Source organism: Carcharodon carcharias, chromosome 21, assembly GCF_017639515.1.
Source record: "Carcharodon carcharias isolate sCarCar2 chromosome 21, sCarCar2.pri, whole genome shotgun sequence".
In the NCBI taxonomy this organism is placed as follows: Eukaryota; Metazoa; Chordata; class Chondrichthyes; order Lamniformes; family Lamnidae; genus Carcharodon; species Carcharodon carcharias.
The window spans coordinates 24,144,676-24,158,423 of record NC_054487.1 but is presented as its reverse complement, the minus strand read 5'-3'; positions in this window follow the sequence as shown (position 1 = coordinate 24,158,423).

Sequence of the window (13,748 nt, the reverse complement as noted above, 5' to 3'; positions counted from 1 at the left end):
ACTTTCTACAAGGTTTCCCTAAGGTGTGGCTGCTTCCCTTGTGCACCCTACCCTCCACCTCAAGTGCTTGTACGCTACATTCAACAGCATGCCCTTGCCCCCCTCACCCCTTCACAAGCCACCTCATCGGCAGGGCTGCCCTTAACCCCGACTCCCTTTGCCCCTCAAACTTGAAGTGCAGCAGTCGACCCTGGTGGGTGCTACACAACCTTACCATGTGCTCACCTCCGAGTTCCTCTCAACATGCAGCCCACCAAGTGCACATCACTTTTGTGGTGTTGTGAAACACGTTGGCATGCTTTCCCGCCAATGTGGACGGATGATATAGTCGGGCGGGGGGTGGGGGGGCGGGGGGGGGGGGGGGTGTGGGATGGGGTGGGTTGATTCTGGCGGGCAGGCTTAATAATGATATGCTGATGTAATACAATGAGGTTCCTGACGTCCAATGGCGGGAAAGGGGCCCCGCCAATGGTGGGCTGAGCAGATGATCGTGGACTGGTTTCATGCTGTCGTGACACCAGCCTCACTACATTGTCTGCTCACGCCACCAAACACAAAGCCTGATGCCAGCAGGCACGGAAAATTCTGTCTATGAACCTCTGTTTCTGTCTCTGCAGGTGCTGGCGTACCTGGTGAATGTTTCCAGCATTTTCCTTTATTGTTTCAAATTTGCAGCATTGGTGTTTTGTTTTTGTTTTGATTTATTTATTTCATATGATTTATTTCTTTTACATATTCCATTCATTTGATTCAGGTACTTTTTTTACATTTTATTCATTTTACTGTTTAAATTCATTTAATTTTATTTCATTTTTCCATTTCAGTTGCCATCACTTATTCCATCCATTGCAGGTCATTTATTTCATCACTGTATTTCAGTTATTTGATCATTCCGTTTATTTAATCACGATTATTCATTTTATTTGATTCATCTTTTATTTAGTTTGTTTTGTTAATTTGATTCGTTGTATTTGTTTCTTTTCATTTACCAGACTGAGACAGAAAGCAGGAAACCACAGGTCAGTTAGCTTAACATCTGTCATCGGGACAATGCTGGAATCTATTATTATTAAGGAGGTTATTGGGGGCACTTAGAAAATCTCAATGTAATCAGGCAGAGTTGACATGGTTTTGTGAAAGGGAAATCATGTTTGACTCATTTATTGGAGTTCTTTGAGGGTGTAACCAGCAATGTGGCTGTACTTGGATTCCCAGGAGGCTTTTGATAAGGTGCCATATCAAAGCTTATTACACAAAATAAGAGCTCATGGTGTAGGGGGTAACATATTAAAATGGATAGAGGATTGGTTATTTAATAGGAAGCAGAGAGTAGGCATAAATAAGTCATCTTTGGGTTGGCAGGATGTGGCGAGTGGAGTGCTACAGTGATGAGTGCTGGGGCCTCAACTCTTTACAGTTTATATGGACTTGGATGACTGTATGGTTGAGAGTCCTTGAAACTCTCTTCCCCGGAGAGCAGTGAAGGCAGGGTCAATTAATATTTTTAAGACAAGGATAGATTCTTGACTAACAAGGGAGTCAAAGGTTATTGGGGGTTGGCAGGAATGTGGAGTTAAGGCCTCAATCAGATCAGCCATGATCTTATTGAATGGTGCGGCATGCTCCAGGGGCTGAATGGCCTACTGCTACCCCTAATTTGTACATTTGTACGTATGTTCTTACAAGATGAAGTAAAGTGGGAGGACACCTGTATGGAACATAAACACTGGCTTTGAATGATTGATTTTATTGATCCATTCAATTAAATTAATAATTTGTTTTATTTTAGTAAGACCGTTTTTAAAAAGCAAATGAAGCAGTGGGTTTTGAAAAGTAGGGAACTTATGCTAAACTCTTATCAAACCCTGGTTAGAGCACACTTAAGAGTTCTGGTTGCCTTATTATAAAATGAACATAGAGGCATTGGAGAGGGTGCAGCAGAGACTTACAAGGATGATACCAGAAATGCCTGGGTGTATATATATTAGGAAAGGATCAACAGCCTCGGTCTCTTCTCCTGGACAAAAAAAAAAGGCTGAATAGTGACCTAATAGAAGTCTTTGAAATAATTAAAAGTTTTTCCAGAGTGAAGACTGAGAATGTTTCCCCATGTGGGGAAGAGCATAACTCGAGGCTGTTAACATAAGATAGTCACCAAGAAATCCAATAGGGAATTCAGATGCAACCAAAGGGTCATGAGAATGTGGAACTCACTACCACAGGAAGTGGTTGAAGTGAATCATGTAAATGCCTTCAACGGGAAATTAGACAGGCATTAGACAAGGTATAGGATCCAATATGAAATTGTGAGGTGTTACTTGCTGCAGAATCCCCAACCTCTGACCTGTTCTTGTAGCCACATTACTTAAATGACTGGTCCAGTCCAGTTTCTGGTCAGTGGTAACCCCCAGGATGCTGATCATACGGATTGGGTGGTGGCAATTGCCTGTCAAGGCAAGATGACTAGATTCTCTCTTTGTCATGGCCTGGCAATTGTGTGGCATGAATGTTACCTGCTACTTACAGCCCAATCCTGAATCTTGTTGCATCTGAACACGGATTGCTTCAGTATCTGAGATTTTTTTTATTAAGTCATGGGATGTGGGTATTGCTGACTAGGCCAGCACTTATTTCCCACCCTAAGTTACCCTTGAGAAGTTGCAAACGGTACTGAATATTGTGCTCTCATTAGCAATATCCACACTTCTGACCGCCTGTCCCACCCCATTTTGTGAGCTACACAAGATAGCAGTTATCTCCCATCGCTACCTTACTTGTCTTGAATTGTGTGGTGTTATTTGTTATTTTTACTTATAAAATATATTCATAAAAAAGGGCCAGTGATTATTAAGTGCTTACTGCTGAGAAAAAACAGCAAAAACGAGTTACACTTCAAGTGAAATTAGATGATATTTAGTGCCCTGAAACAGGTGAACGCGCAGTGGATATCGCTAGAGTTCTTGACTCACCAGCAAAAATGGTGAGAACAATGATTAAAAACACTAATAAAATAAAAGATCTTGGTTAGATAACAACTTCCTTGGCTGCAGTTAGTTGAAGGTAGGATAATAATGGGCATGGACTGTGAGGTTCTTGAGCAAATTGATTTGGGAGTGACAAGGTATTGGAGATGTTGGCAGGCTTAAAAGTGGACAAGTCTCCAGGTCCGGATGATTTGTATCCCAGACTGCTGAGGGAGGAAAGGGAGGAGATCGCAGAGGCTCTGACCCAAATTTTTAATTCCTCTCTGGCCATGGGGGAGGTGCCAGAGGACTGAAGAACAGCTAATGTGGTTCTGTTATTTAAGAAGGGTTGTAGAGGTAAGCCAGGGAACTACAGGCCAGTGAGGCTCACGTCAGTGGTAGGGAAACTATTGGAGAAAATTCTGAAGGACAGTATCTATCTCCACTTGGAGAGGCAAGGTTTGATCAGGGATAGTCAGCATGGCTTTGTCAGAGGGAGGTCATGCCTAACAAATTTGATTGAATGTTTTGAGGAGGTGACCAGGTGTGTAGATGAGGGGAGTGCAGTTGATGTAGTTTATATGGATTTCAGCAAAGCCTTTGACAAGGTCCCACATGGGTGACTTATAAAGAAGGCAAATGCACATGGGATACAGGGTAATTTGATGAGATGGATTCAAAATTGGCTTAGTTGTCGGAGACAGAGGCTGATGACAGAAGGATGTGACTGGAAGCCAGTGTCCAGTGGCGTACCACAGGGATCTGTGCTGGGTCCCCTATTATTCGTCATTTATATAAATGACATAGATGACTAGTGAGGGATAGGATTAGTAAGTTTACGGATGACACAAAGATTGGCCGGGTGGTTAACAGTGAGGTTGAGTGTCTTGGGCTACAGGAAGATATAGACGGGATGGTCAAATGGGCAGATAAGTAGCAGATGGAATTTAACCCTTAAAAGTGTGAGGTGATACACTTTGGAAGGAGTAATTTGGCAAGGAAGTATTCAATGAACGGCATGACACTATGAAGTTCTGAGTAACAAAGGGAGCTTGGCGTGTGTGTCCATAGATCTCTGAAGGTGGAGGGGCATGTTAGTGGGGTGGTGAAAAAGGCATATGGGACTCTTGCCTTTATCAATCGAGGCATAGATTACAAAAATAGGGAGGTTATGCTGGAGTTGTATAGAATCTTGGTGAGGCCACAGCTGGAGTACTGTGTGCAGTTCTGGTCACCACATTATAGGAAGGATGTGATTGCACTGGAGGGGGTGCAGAGGAGATTCACCAGGATGTTGTCTGGGATGAAACATTTAAGTTATGAAGAGAGGTTGGATAGACTTGGGTTGTTTTCGTTGGAGCAGAGAAGACTGAGGGGCGACCTGATCAAGGTGTACAAGATTATGAGGGGCATTGACAGGGTGGATAGGGAGCAGCTGTTCTCCTTAGTTGAAGGGTCAGTCACGAGAGGACATAAGTTCAAGGTGAGGGGCAGGAGGTTTAGGGGGGATGTGAGGAAAAACCTTTTTACCCAGAGGGTGTTGACGATTTGGGAGGGTGGTGGAGGTGGGTTGCCTCACATCCTTTGAAAAGTTCCTGGATGAGCACTTGGCATGTCATAACATTCAAGGCTATGGGCCAAGTGCTGGTAAATGGGATTAGGTAGGTAGGTCAGGTGTTTCTCAAGTGTCGGTGCAGACTCGATGGGCCGAAGGGTCTCTTCTGCATTGTGAGATTCTGTGATTATGAGACAGGGAGAGAGACATCAAGAGACAGAAAGAGATACAGAGAGAGAGAGATAGGGAGTCAAAGAAAGAGGGAGGGAGAAAGACAGACAGAGCGAGAGAGGAAGGGAGAGAGAGAGGCAAACAGAGACAGTGTGGGAGAGAGACAGAGAGAAAGGGAGAGACAGATTGAGTGGGTGAGAGACAGTGAGACAGAGAGAGAGGGAGACAGAGAGAGGGAGAACCAGAGTTAGAGAGCAGCAGAGAGAGAGAGAAAGGGAGACTGGCAGAGGGAGAGATAGAGACAGAGAGACAAAGAGAGGCAGTGACAGAGAAAACGTGAGAGAGATAGAGACAGAGATACATAGAGAGAGAGAGGGACAGAGAGAGACAGAAGGAGAACGACAGAGATTGAGAGACAGAGAGAAAGAGGCAGAGATAGACAGGGAGAGACAGAGTGAGTGTGACAGACAGAAAGAGAGATAAAGAGAGAGAGAGAGAAACAGAGAGTGTGAGAAAGACAGAGATAGACAGATAGAGGGACAGGGAGAGAGACAGAGAGAGAGGGAGAGAGAGGAAGGGAGAGAGAGAGATGTTGATATAGACAGAGAGAGCGACAAATACAGACAGAGAGAGAGATAGAAAGAGAGAGGGGGAGAGGGGGAGAGGGAGAGAAGGAGAGAAAGAGACAGAGAGACAGAGAGAGTGTAAGAGAGACAGAGATAGATGGAGAGAACAAGAGAGAGAGAGAGAGAGGTTGATATAGACAGAGATAGCGACAAGTACAGACAGAGAGAGAGAAAGAGAGAGATAGGGAGAGAGAGACAGTGAGGGAAAGCGACAGGGAGAGAGAGAGAGAGACAGAGGGAATGAGGAGGAGAGAGGGAGAGACAGTGAGACTGAGGAGGGAGAGGTACTGAGAGATAGACAGAAACAGACATAGATAGAGAGAGAGAGAGACAGAGATAGCCAGGGAGAGAGTCAGACAGAGTGAGAGAGAGACAGAAGCAGAGAGTGTGAGAAAGACAGAGATAGACAGATAGAGGGACAGGGGGAGAGAGAGACAGAGAGACAGAGAGAGAGGGAGAGAGGGAGAGAGGGAGAGTGGGAGAGTGGGAGAGAGGAAGACGGAGACACGTCCAGGGAGAATGAGAGAGATAGAGAGAGAGAGACAGAGAGTGGGAGGGAGAGAGATAGAGAAAGAGAGATGGAGAGAGAGAGACAGACAGAGAGGGAGAAAGACAGAAAGAGAGAGAGAGAGACAGAGAGAGAGGTTGATATAGACAGAGAGAGCAACAAATACAGACAGAGAGAGACAGAGAGATAGAGAGAGAGAGGGGGAGAGGGAGAAAGGGAGAGAAGGAAACAGAGAGACAGAGAGAGTGTAAGAGAGACAGAGATAGATGGAGAGAACAACAGAAAGAAAGAGAGGTTGACATAAACAGGGAGAGTGACAAATACGGACAGAGAGAGAAAGAGAGAGATCAAGAGAGAGAGACAATGAGGGAGCGAGAGAGGTGAAAGAGAGAGACAGAGAGAGGCAGAGAGAGAGACAAATAAGCAGTCAGAGAAAGAAAGACAGAGAGAGATAGAGAGACAGAAATAGAGAGAGACAGGCAGACAGGCAGAGAGAGAGAAAAAGACAGAACGAGGCAGAGGTAGAAATAATGAGTGAGACACAGAGACGGAGAGAGAGAGACAGTGAGAGAGAGAGACATAGTGAGAAAGAGAGAGAGACAGAAAAAGGGATTGAGGCACAGGGCGAGAGACTGATAGAGGGAGAAAGAGAGATTGACAGAGAGACAGTGTGAGAAAGAGAGGGATAGACAGAGAGGGAGAGTGAGACAGAGAGATGAACAGATAGAGGGACATAGAGACACACAGGGAGAGAGAGAGAGAGACTGTTAGAGAGAGAGAGCTTGGGAGAGAGTGAAACAGAGACGGATAGAGAGGGAGAGAGAGAATGAGAGAGAGATATACAGGGGAGGAGAGAGAGATACAGGGAGAGAGAGAGGCAGGCAGAGAGAGAGAGAAACACATGGGGAGAGAGAGAGGCAGAGGGTGAGAGAGAAAGAGAGAGAGACATAGAGAGTGAGAGGCTGAGAGAGACAGACAGAGACAGGAAGAGAGACTGAGCAAGAGAGATAGAGAGAGACAGAGAGAGAAGACAGAGAGAGTGTGAAACAGAGAGAAAGAGAGAGAGAGAGAGACAAAACCAGAGAGAGAGACACAGAGAGAGAGGCACAGACAGAGAGAGGGAGAGAGTGAGAGACAGAAAAAGTGAGAGAGGCAGAGGGAGAGAATGATAGAATCAGAGAGAGAGATGGATAGACAAAAAGAGCAACAGGTAGAGAAAGAGAGAGAGTAAGCGAGAGATGGAGAGAGACACGGAACGAGAGACAGAGAGAGACATAGAGAGACACACAGAGATCAATAGGTACAGAGAGAGAGAGACAGTGAGAGAGAAAAAGTGAGAAAGAGGTAGAAACAGAGTGACAGAGATATATGTATAGAGAGACAGAGAGAGAGCACAACAGAGAGAGTGAGAGACAGGAGGAGAGTGACAGAGAGATGGAGAGAGAGAGAGACAGAGAGAGAGAGAGGGAGGGAGAGAGAGAGGGAGGGAGAGAGAGAGGTTGATATAGACAGAGAGAGCGACAAATACAGACAGAGACTGAGAGATAGAGAGAGGGGGGAAGAGGGAGAGAGGGAGAGAAAGAGACAGAGAGAATGTAAGAGAGACAGAGATGGATGGAGAGAACAACAGAGAGAAAGAGAGAGAAGTTGATACAGACAGAGAGAGCAACAAATACGGACAGAGAGAGAGAAAAAGAGAGAGACAGAGAGGGAGAGTGACAGGGAGAGAGAGACGGACAGAGGGAGAGAGAGGGAGAGACAGAGAGAGAAGGAGAGACACAGAGACTGAGAGAGAGAGGTAGTGAGAGAGACAGAAACAGAGATAGATAGAGAAAGCCAGGGAGAGAGTCAGACAGAGTGAGAGAGAGACAGACAGAGAGAGCGAGGGACAGATACAGAGAGAGGGAGAGACAGAGGGGGAGACAGAGGCACAGAGAGATGGATAGATGGAGGGACGGAGGAAGAGAGGGAGACACACACACAGAGAGTGAGAGAGAGAAAGAGAGGGAGAAAGTGAGGCAGAGAGAGAGGGAGACAAACAAGTAGTCAGAGAGAGAAAGACAGAGAGAGAGAGATAGAGAGATAGAAAGAGAGCGAGACAGAGAGAGAGATAGAGTGAGAGGCAGAGAGATTGAGAGGCAGAGGGAGAGAATGATAGAATCAGAGAGAGAGAGACAGACAGCGAGAGAGAGAGACAGAGACACACAGAGAGAATGAGATTCAGACAGTGAGAGAAACAGGGACACTGAGGGAGAAACTGAGAGAGACAGAAAGAGAGAGACTGGCAGACAGAGACAGAAAAAGACACAGAGAGGGGGACAAAGAGATAGTGAGGGAGACAGAAAGAGGGATTGAGACACAGAGTGAGAGAATGACAGAGGGAGGGAGATACAGAGAGAGAGACAGATAGAGAGTGATAGAGACAGATCCAGAGAGAGAGAGAGACAGAGAGAGAGAGAGAGAGAAAGAGAGAGTCAGAGAGGGCGACAGGTTGAGTCAGAGAGAGAGACACACCGAGAGAGGGACAGGTAGTGACAGGGAGAAAGAGAGATGCAGAGAGAGAGAGAATTAGATAGAGTGGGGGGAGAGACAGAGATAGAGAGACAGAGAGAGAGAGATAGAGACAGAGACAGAGAAAGGCAATGAGAGAGAGAGAGACAGACAGAAACACAGAAAGAAAGAGAGAGAGACAGAGAGAGAGGGGCAGGGAGAGAGAGGGGCAGGGAGAGAGAGAGAAACAGAGGGAGAGAGAGAAAAAGGGAGAGAGAGAGAGACAGGGAGAGAGAGAGACAGGGAGAAAGAGAGAGAGAGACAGGAAGAGAGAGAGAGACAGAGACATTTATAGAGAGAGGGAGTGAAAGCGATAGAGAGAGAGAGATAGGCAAAGAGAAAGAGTGAGGGAGAGAGATAGGCAGAGAGACAGAGAGAGAGTGAGAGAGATAGACATAGAGAGAGAGATAAACAGAGAGCTAGAGACAGAGAGAGACAGAGGCAGAGAGAGATAAAGACACAGGGACAGAGCGAGAGGGAGAGTGAATAACAGAGGGAGTGCAAAAGATTGAGAGACACAGTGAGAGAGAGACAGAAAGAGAGAGAATGCCAGGAGGCGGGGGACAGACAACAAGAGTGATAGAGAGACAGACAGAAGGAAAGCATGATTTAGAGAGAGAGAGACAGACAGATAGAGACTGAGACAGAGACAGAGAGACAAATAGAGAGAGAGAGCGGGAGGGACAAAGAGAGAGGAGCAAACAAGGGAGAGAGAGAGAGTGAAATAGAGAGAGAGACACAGGGGAGAGACAGACAGACAGAGAGAGGGAGACAGAGAGAGTGACAGGGACAAAGAGAGACAGAGAGGGAGAGAGTGAGGGAGAAAGATAAAGAGAGAGAGAGAGAGAAAGAGCGATAGAGAGTCAGTGGGGGAGAGATACACAGAGATAGAGAGAGAGAAATAGGCAGAGAGAGAGAGTGAGGGAGAAAGACAAACGGAGAGAGAGACAGAAAGATGGATTGAGAAAGAGACATTGAGACACAGAGAGAAAAGAGATAGAGAGTGAGAGAGTGAGAGAGGCAGAGAGAGAGAGACAGAGAGAGTGAAACAGAGAGACAGCAAGTGAGACAGAGAGAGGGAGGACCAGATTTAGAGAGACAGTGAGAGAGAGGCAGAGAGAGAGAGACAGACAGAGAGGCAAACAGAGAGAGAGAGAGACAGAAAGAGAGTGAGACAGACGGTGGGCAAGAGTTAGAGAGAGACAGACAGAGAAACAGGCAGAGAGACCGATAGAGAGACCGACAGAGAGAGACAGTGATAGAGAGGGAGAGACAGAGCGAGTGAGAGAGAAAGACAGAGGGATAGAGAGATAGATAGTGGGAGAGAGATATACAGAGAGAGATAGAGACTGAGAAAGAGACAGAAAGAAAGATAGGGAGAGAGAGAGACAGAGAGAGAGAGACAGACAGAGTCAGAGAGAGAGAGAGAGAGACAGAGGGAGATATAGAGAGAGAGAAAGACAGAGAGTGAGAGAGACAGAAAGAGAGAGAGAGAGACAGAGAGAGGGAGAACCAGAATTAGAGAAAGACAGACAGACAGAGATAGAGAGAGAGAGAGAGGGAGTGAGAGAGCGCGAGAGACAGAAAGAGAGTGAGAGAGACAGACAGTGATAGAGACAATGAGAGGGAGGGCCAGAGTAGAGAGAAACAGACAGAGAGAGGGAGAGAGAGCGACAGAGAGAGACAGTGACAGAGAGACAGGGTGAGTGAAAGAGAAGGACAGAGAGAGAGCGAATGAGAGAGAGACAGTGAGAGAGAGATGTAAAAAGAGAGAGACAGAGAGAGAGAGAGAGAGAGAGAAAGATAGAGGCACCGAGAGAGAGACAGTGAGAGAGAAAATGTGAAAGAGACAGACAGAAAGAGACAGAGATATATAGAGAGAGAGGGACAGAGAGAGAGAGACAGAGATTGACAGGGAGAGAGACAAAGAGAGCGTGACAGAGATAAAGAGAGCGAGAGAGGGAGAAGGAGAGAGAGAGAGGGAGAGAGAGTGAGACAGGGAGAGAGAAAGGCAGAGATCGACAGGGAGAGAGACAGAGTGAGCATGACAGAGATAAAGTGAGCCAGAGAGAGACAGACAGAGAGAGTGTGAGAGAGACAGAGATAGACAGATAGAGAGACAGAGGGAGAGAGACAGAGAGTAAGATAGATAGAGAGAGCGAGTAAGACAGAGAGAGAGAGAGAGGCAGAGAGAAGTAGAGAGAGAGAGAGACAGATAAATTGAGAGAGAGAGAGACAGGGAGACAGAGAGAGAGACACATAGACAGAGAGAGAGAGACAGGGAGACAGAGAGAGAGTGGGAGAGAGACAAAGAGAGAGAGAGAGATGGCGAGACAGAGCGAGAAAGAGAGAGACACAGAGAGGCAGGGAGTGAGAGAGAGATAGACAGACCTAGAGAGAGAGACAGAGAGAAAGGGAGTAAGAGAGAGAGAAAGACAGCCAGAGAGAGAGGGCAAGGGAGAGAGAGAGAGTGAGAGACAGAGGCAGAGTCAGAGAGATTGAGACAGAGCGAGGGAGAGACAGAGAGAGAGAGCCAGGCAAATATAGAAAGAGAGAGATAGAGAGAGAGAGAATGAGAGAGACAGAGAGATAGAGTGAGAGAGCATGAGACAGGGATAGAGAGGGAGACAGAGTGGCAGAGTGAGAGAGAGAGACACAGATACAGAGAGAAAGAGTAAGCTGGAGACAGAGAGACAGACACAAGGAGAGAAAGAGAGTGACAGAGAGAGTGGGAGACAGAAGGAGAGTGACAGAGAGAAAGACGGAGAGAGAGAGAGAAAGAGAGGCAGAGAGATAGAGAGACAGAAAGAGAGAGACAGACAGACAGAGAGACAGACAGGCAGAGAGAGAGACATAGACCGAGACAGAGGTAGAAATAGAGAAAGAGACAGAGAGAAAGATAGATACAGAGAGAAAGAGAGAGACAGACAGAGAGAGAGAGTGATAGAATCAGAGAGAGAAAGCAAGAGAGAGGCTGACAGAGTGGGAGGCAGAGAGAAACACACACAGAAAGATTGATTGAGACAAATGGTGAGAACGCAACAGCTAGAGAAAGAGAGATAGAGAAAGAGACAGAGAGAGAAAGAGAGTCAGAGGGACACTGATAGAGAGAGAGCCAGTGAGAGATAAAATGTGAGAGATAAAGACAAATAGAGACAGGGATATAGAGAGAGAGAGAGGGACAGAGAGAGAGAAAGCGAAACAGAGAGATAGACAGATGGAGAGCGGCAGAGAGCAGGAGACAGAGAGCGAGACAGAGAAAGCGTGACAGAGAGAAAGAGAGACAGAGAAAGTGTGAAAGAGACAGAGATAGTCAGGTAGATAGATGGGGAGAGAGGTAGAGAGAGACAGAGAAATTGAGACAGAGAGAGAGATAGACAGATTGGGAGACAGAGAGGGAGAGAGAGAGACAGAGGAGGGGAGAGAGAAAAGGAGAGAGAGACAGACAGACAGACAGAGACAGTGAAGGAAAGAGACACAGAGAGAGAGTGAGACAGAGAGAGAGATAGAGAGACAGGGAGGGAACGAGAAACAGAGGGAAGACAGGCAGAGAGAGAGAGAGAGAGAGAGAGAGTGCCAGAGTTAGCGAGAGACAGGCAGAGACAGAGAGAGAAACAGACAGAGAGGGACCGAAAGAGCCAGTGACAGAAAGGGAGAGACAAAGCAAGTGAGAGAAAGACAGAGAGAGACAGACAGAGAGCTAGAGAAAGACAGTGGGAGAGAGATATATAGAGAGAGATAGAGACTGAGAGAGAAACTCTCTCTCTCACCCTCTGTGTCTCTCTCACCCTGTGCCTCAATCCCTCTGTCTCTCTCTTTCTCGCTATGTCTCTCACTCTGAATGTCACTCTCTCGCTGTCTCATTCATTGATTCTATCACTCTCTCTCTCTCTCTCTCTATATATATATATATATATCTGTCACTCTCTGTTTGTACCTCTTTCTCCCTTTTTCTCTCTCACCATCTCTCTCTCTCTCTCTGCCTCTGTACCTATTCTCTCTGTGTCTCTCTCTCTGGCTCCATGTCTCCTTCTCTGTATGTATCACTCTCTCTGTCTGTCTCTCTCGTTCTGTCACAATCTCTCTGTCTCTGCCTCTGTCTCTCTCTCTCCCTTTCCTCCTCTCTGTCTCTCTCTCTTTGGCTGTCTCTTTCTCCATGTAACTCCCTTTCTCTCTGGCTCTCTCTCTGTCTGTCTTTCTCTGTCTGTCACTCCCTCTCTTTGTCACCCCCTCTCTCTAACTCTGTCTCTCACACTCTCTCTCTCCCTGTCTCTCTTTCACTCCCTGTCTCTCTGTCTCTCTCTCTGTCTCAGTCTCTCTCTCTCTCTCGATCTGTCTCTCCCTCTGTCTCACAGTCTCTCTTTCTCACTCAATGTCTCTCCCTCTCTCTCTGTCTCACTCTCTCAGGCCCTGTCTCTCTCCCTCCCTTCCTCTCTCGCCCTGTCTATCTCTCTCTCTCTCTCTCCGGCTCTCTATCTGTCTATCTCTCTCTCTCCCTCCCTCTATCTGTCTCTCTCACACTCTCTCTGACTCTCACTTTGTCACTCTCCTTCTTTCTCTCTCCCTGTCTTGCTCTCTCTGTCTCTGTCTCTCTTCCTCCCTCGCTCTGTCTATCTCGCCCCCTCCCTCTGTCTCTATCTGTCTCTCCCATGCTCTTTCTGTCTCTCACTCTCGGTCACTCTCCATCTGTCTCTCTCTCCCTGTCTCACTCTCTCTATATATCTCTGATTCTCTCTCTGTGTACCTTTTGGAAGAAGAAACGTGAACATGTCTCATCCTGCTCCACGGAGCGGACCCTGGACTGGAAGACGACCTTGGAAGCTTCTGAGGCAAAGAGCAAGGATTGCTGGCTCTTCACCTCTTGGAGTTCCACCTTGACATTGACCCCCATTGACTGCAGCCGGAGCAGGTTCTGCATGTTTTCCTGGAGTCGGACATTTGCCTCTGTTCCTTTCCAGCCTCCTGAACGTCTTTGAAGATGAAAAACTTCTTGATTTTCTCCTTGATTGTTCCCACTAGTGTGTCAGGGTCTCAGAGGGGTGTCACGGTCCTCCAACCTTTGTCAGCTCTTGAGTTCCTTGGTGTTGTCTGATGTCAACAATTTCACATTCAGCTTCCATGTCCGCCTGCCAAACCCCTGGTCTTCCTGTAAGTGACAGTCAATCAGTAGGAGGCAGTGGTCAGAGAAGAACACTGGCTGGTGTTCTGACCGTGAATTCTGATCGTGAACGCACGGGACACAAACGGGAGGTCTATCCTGGAATGGATGGACCCGTCTGGCTGTGACCAGGTGTATCTCTATCTGCAGGGTTGCTGAAGATTGGCATCTTTTACAGTTTCCACCAGGAGTCTGGACATGGTGTCCAGTCTGCTGT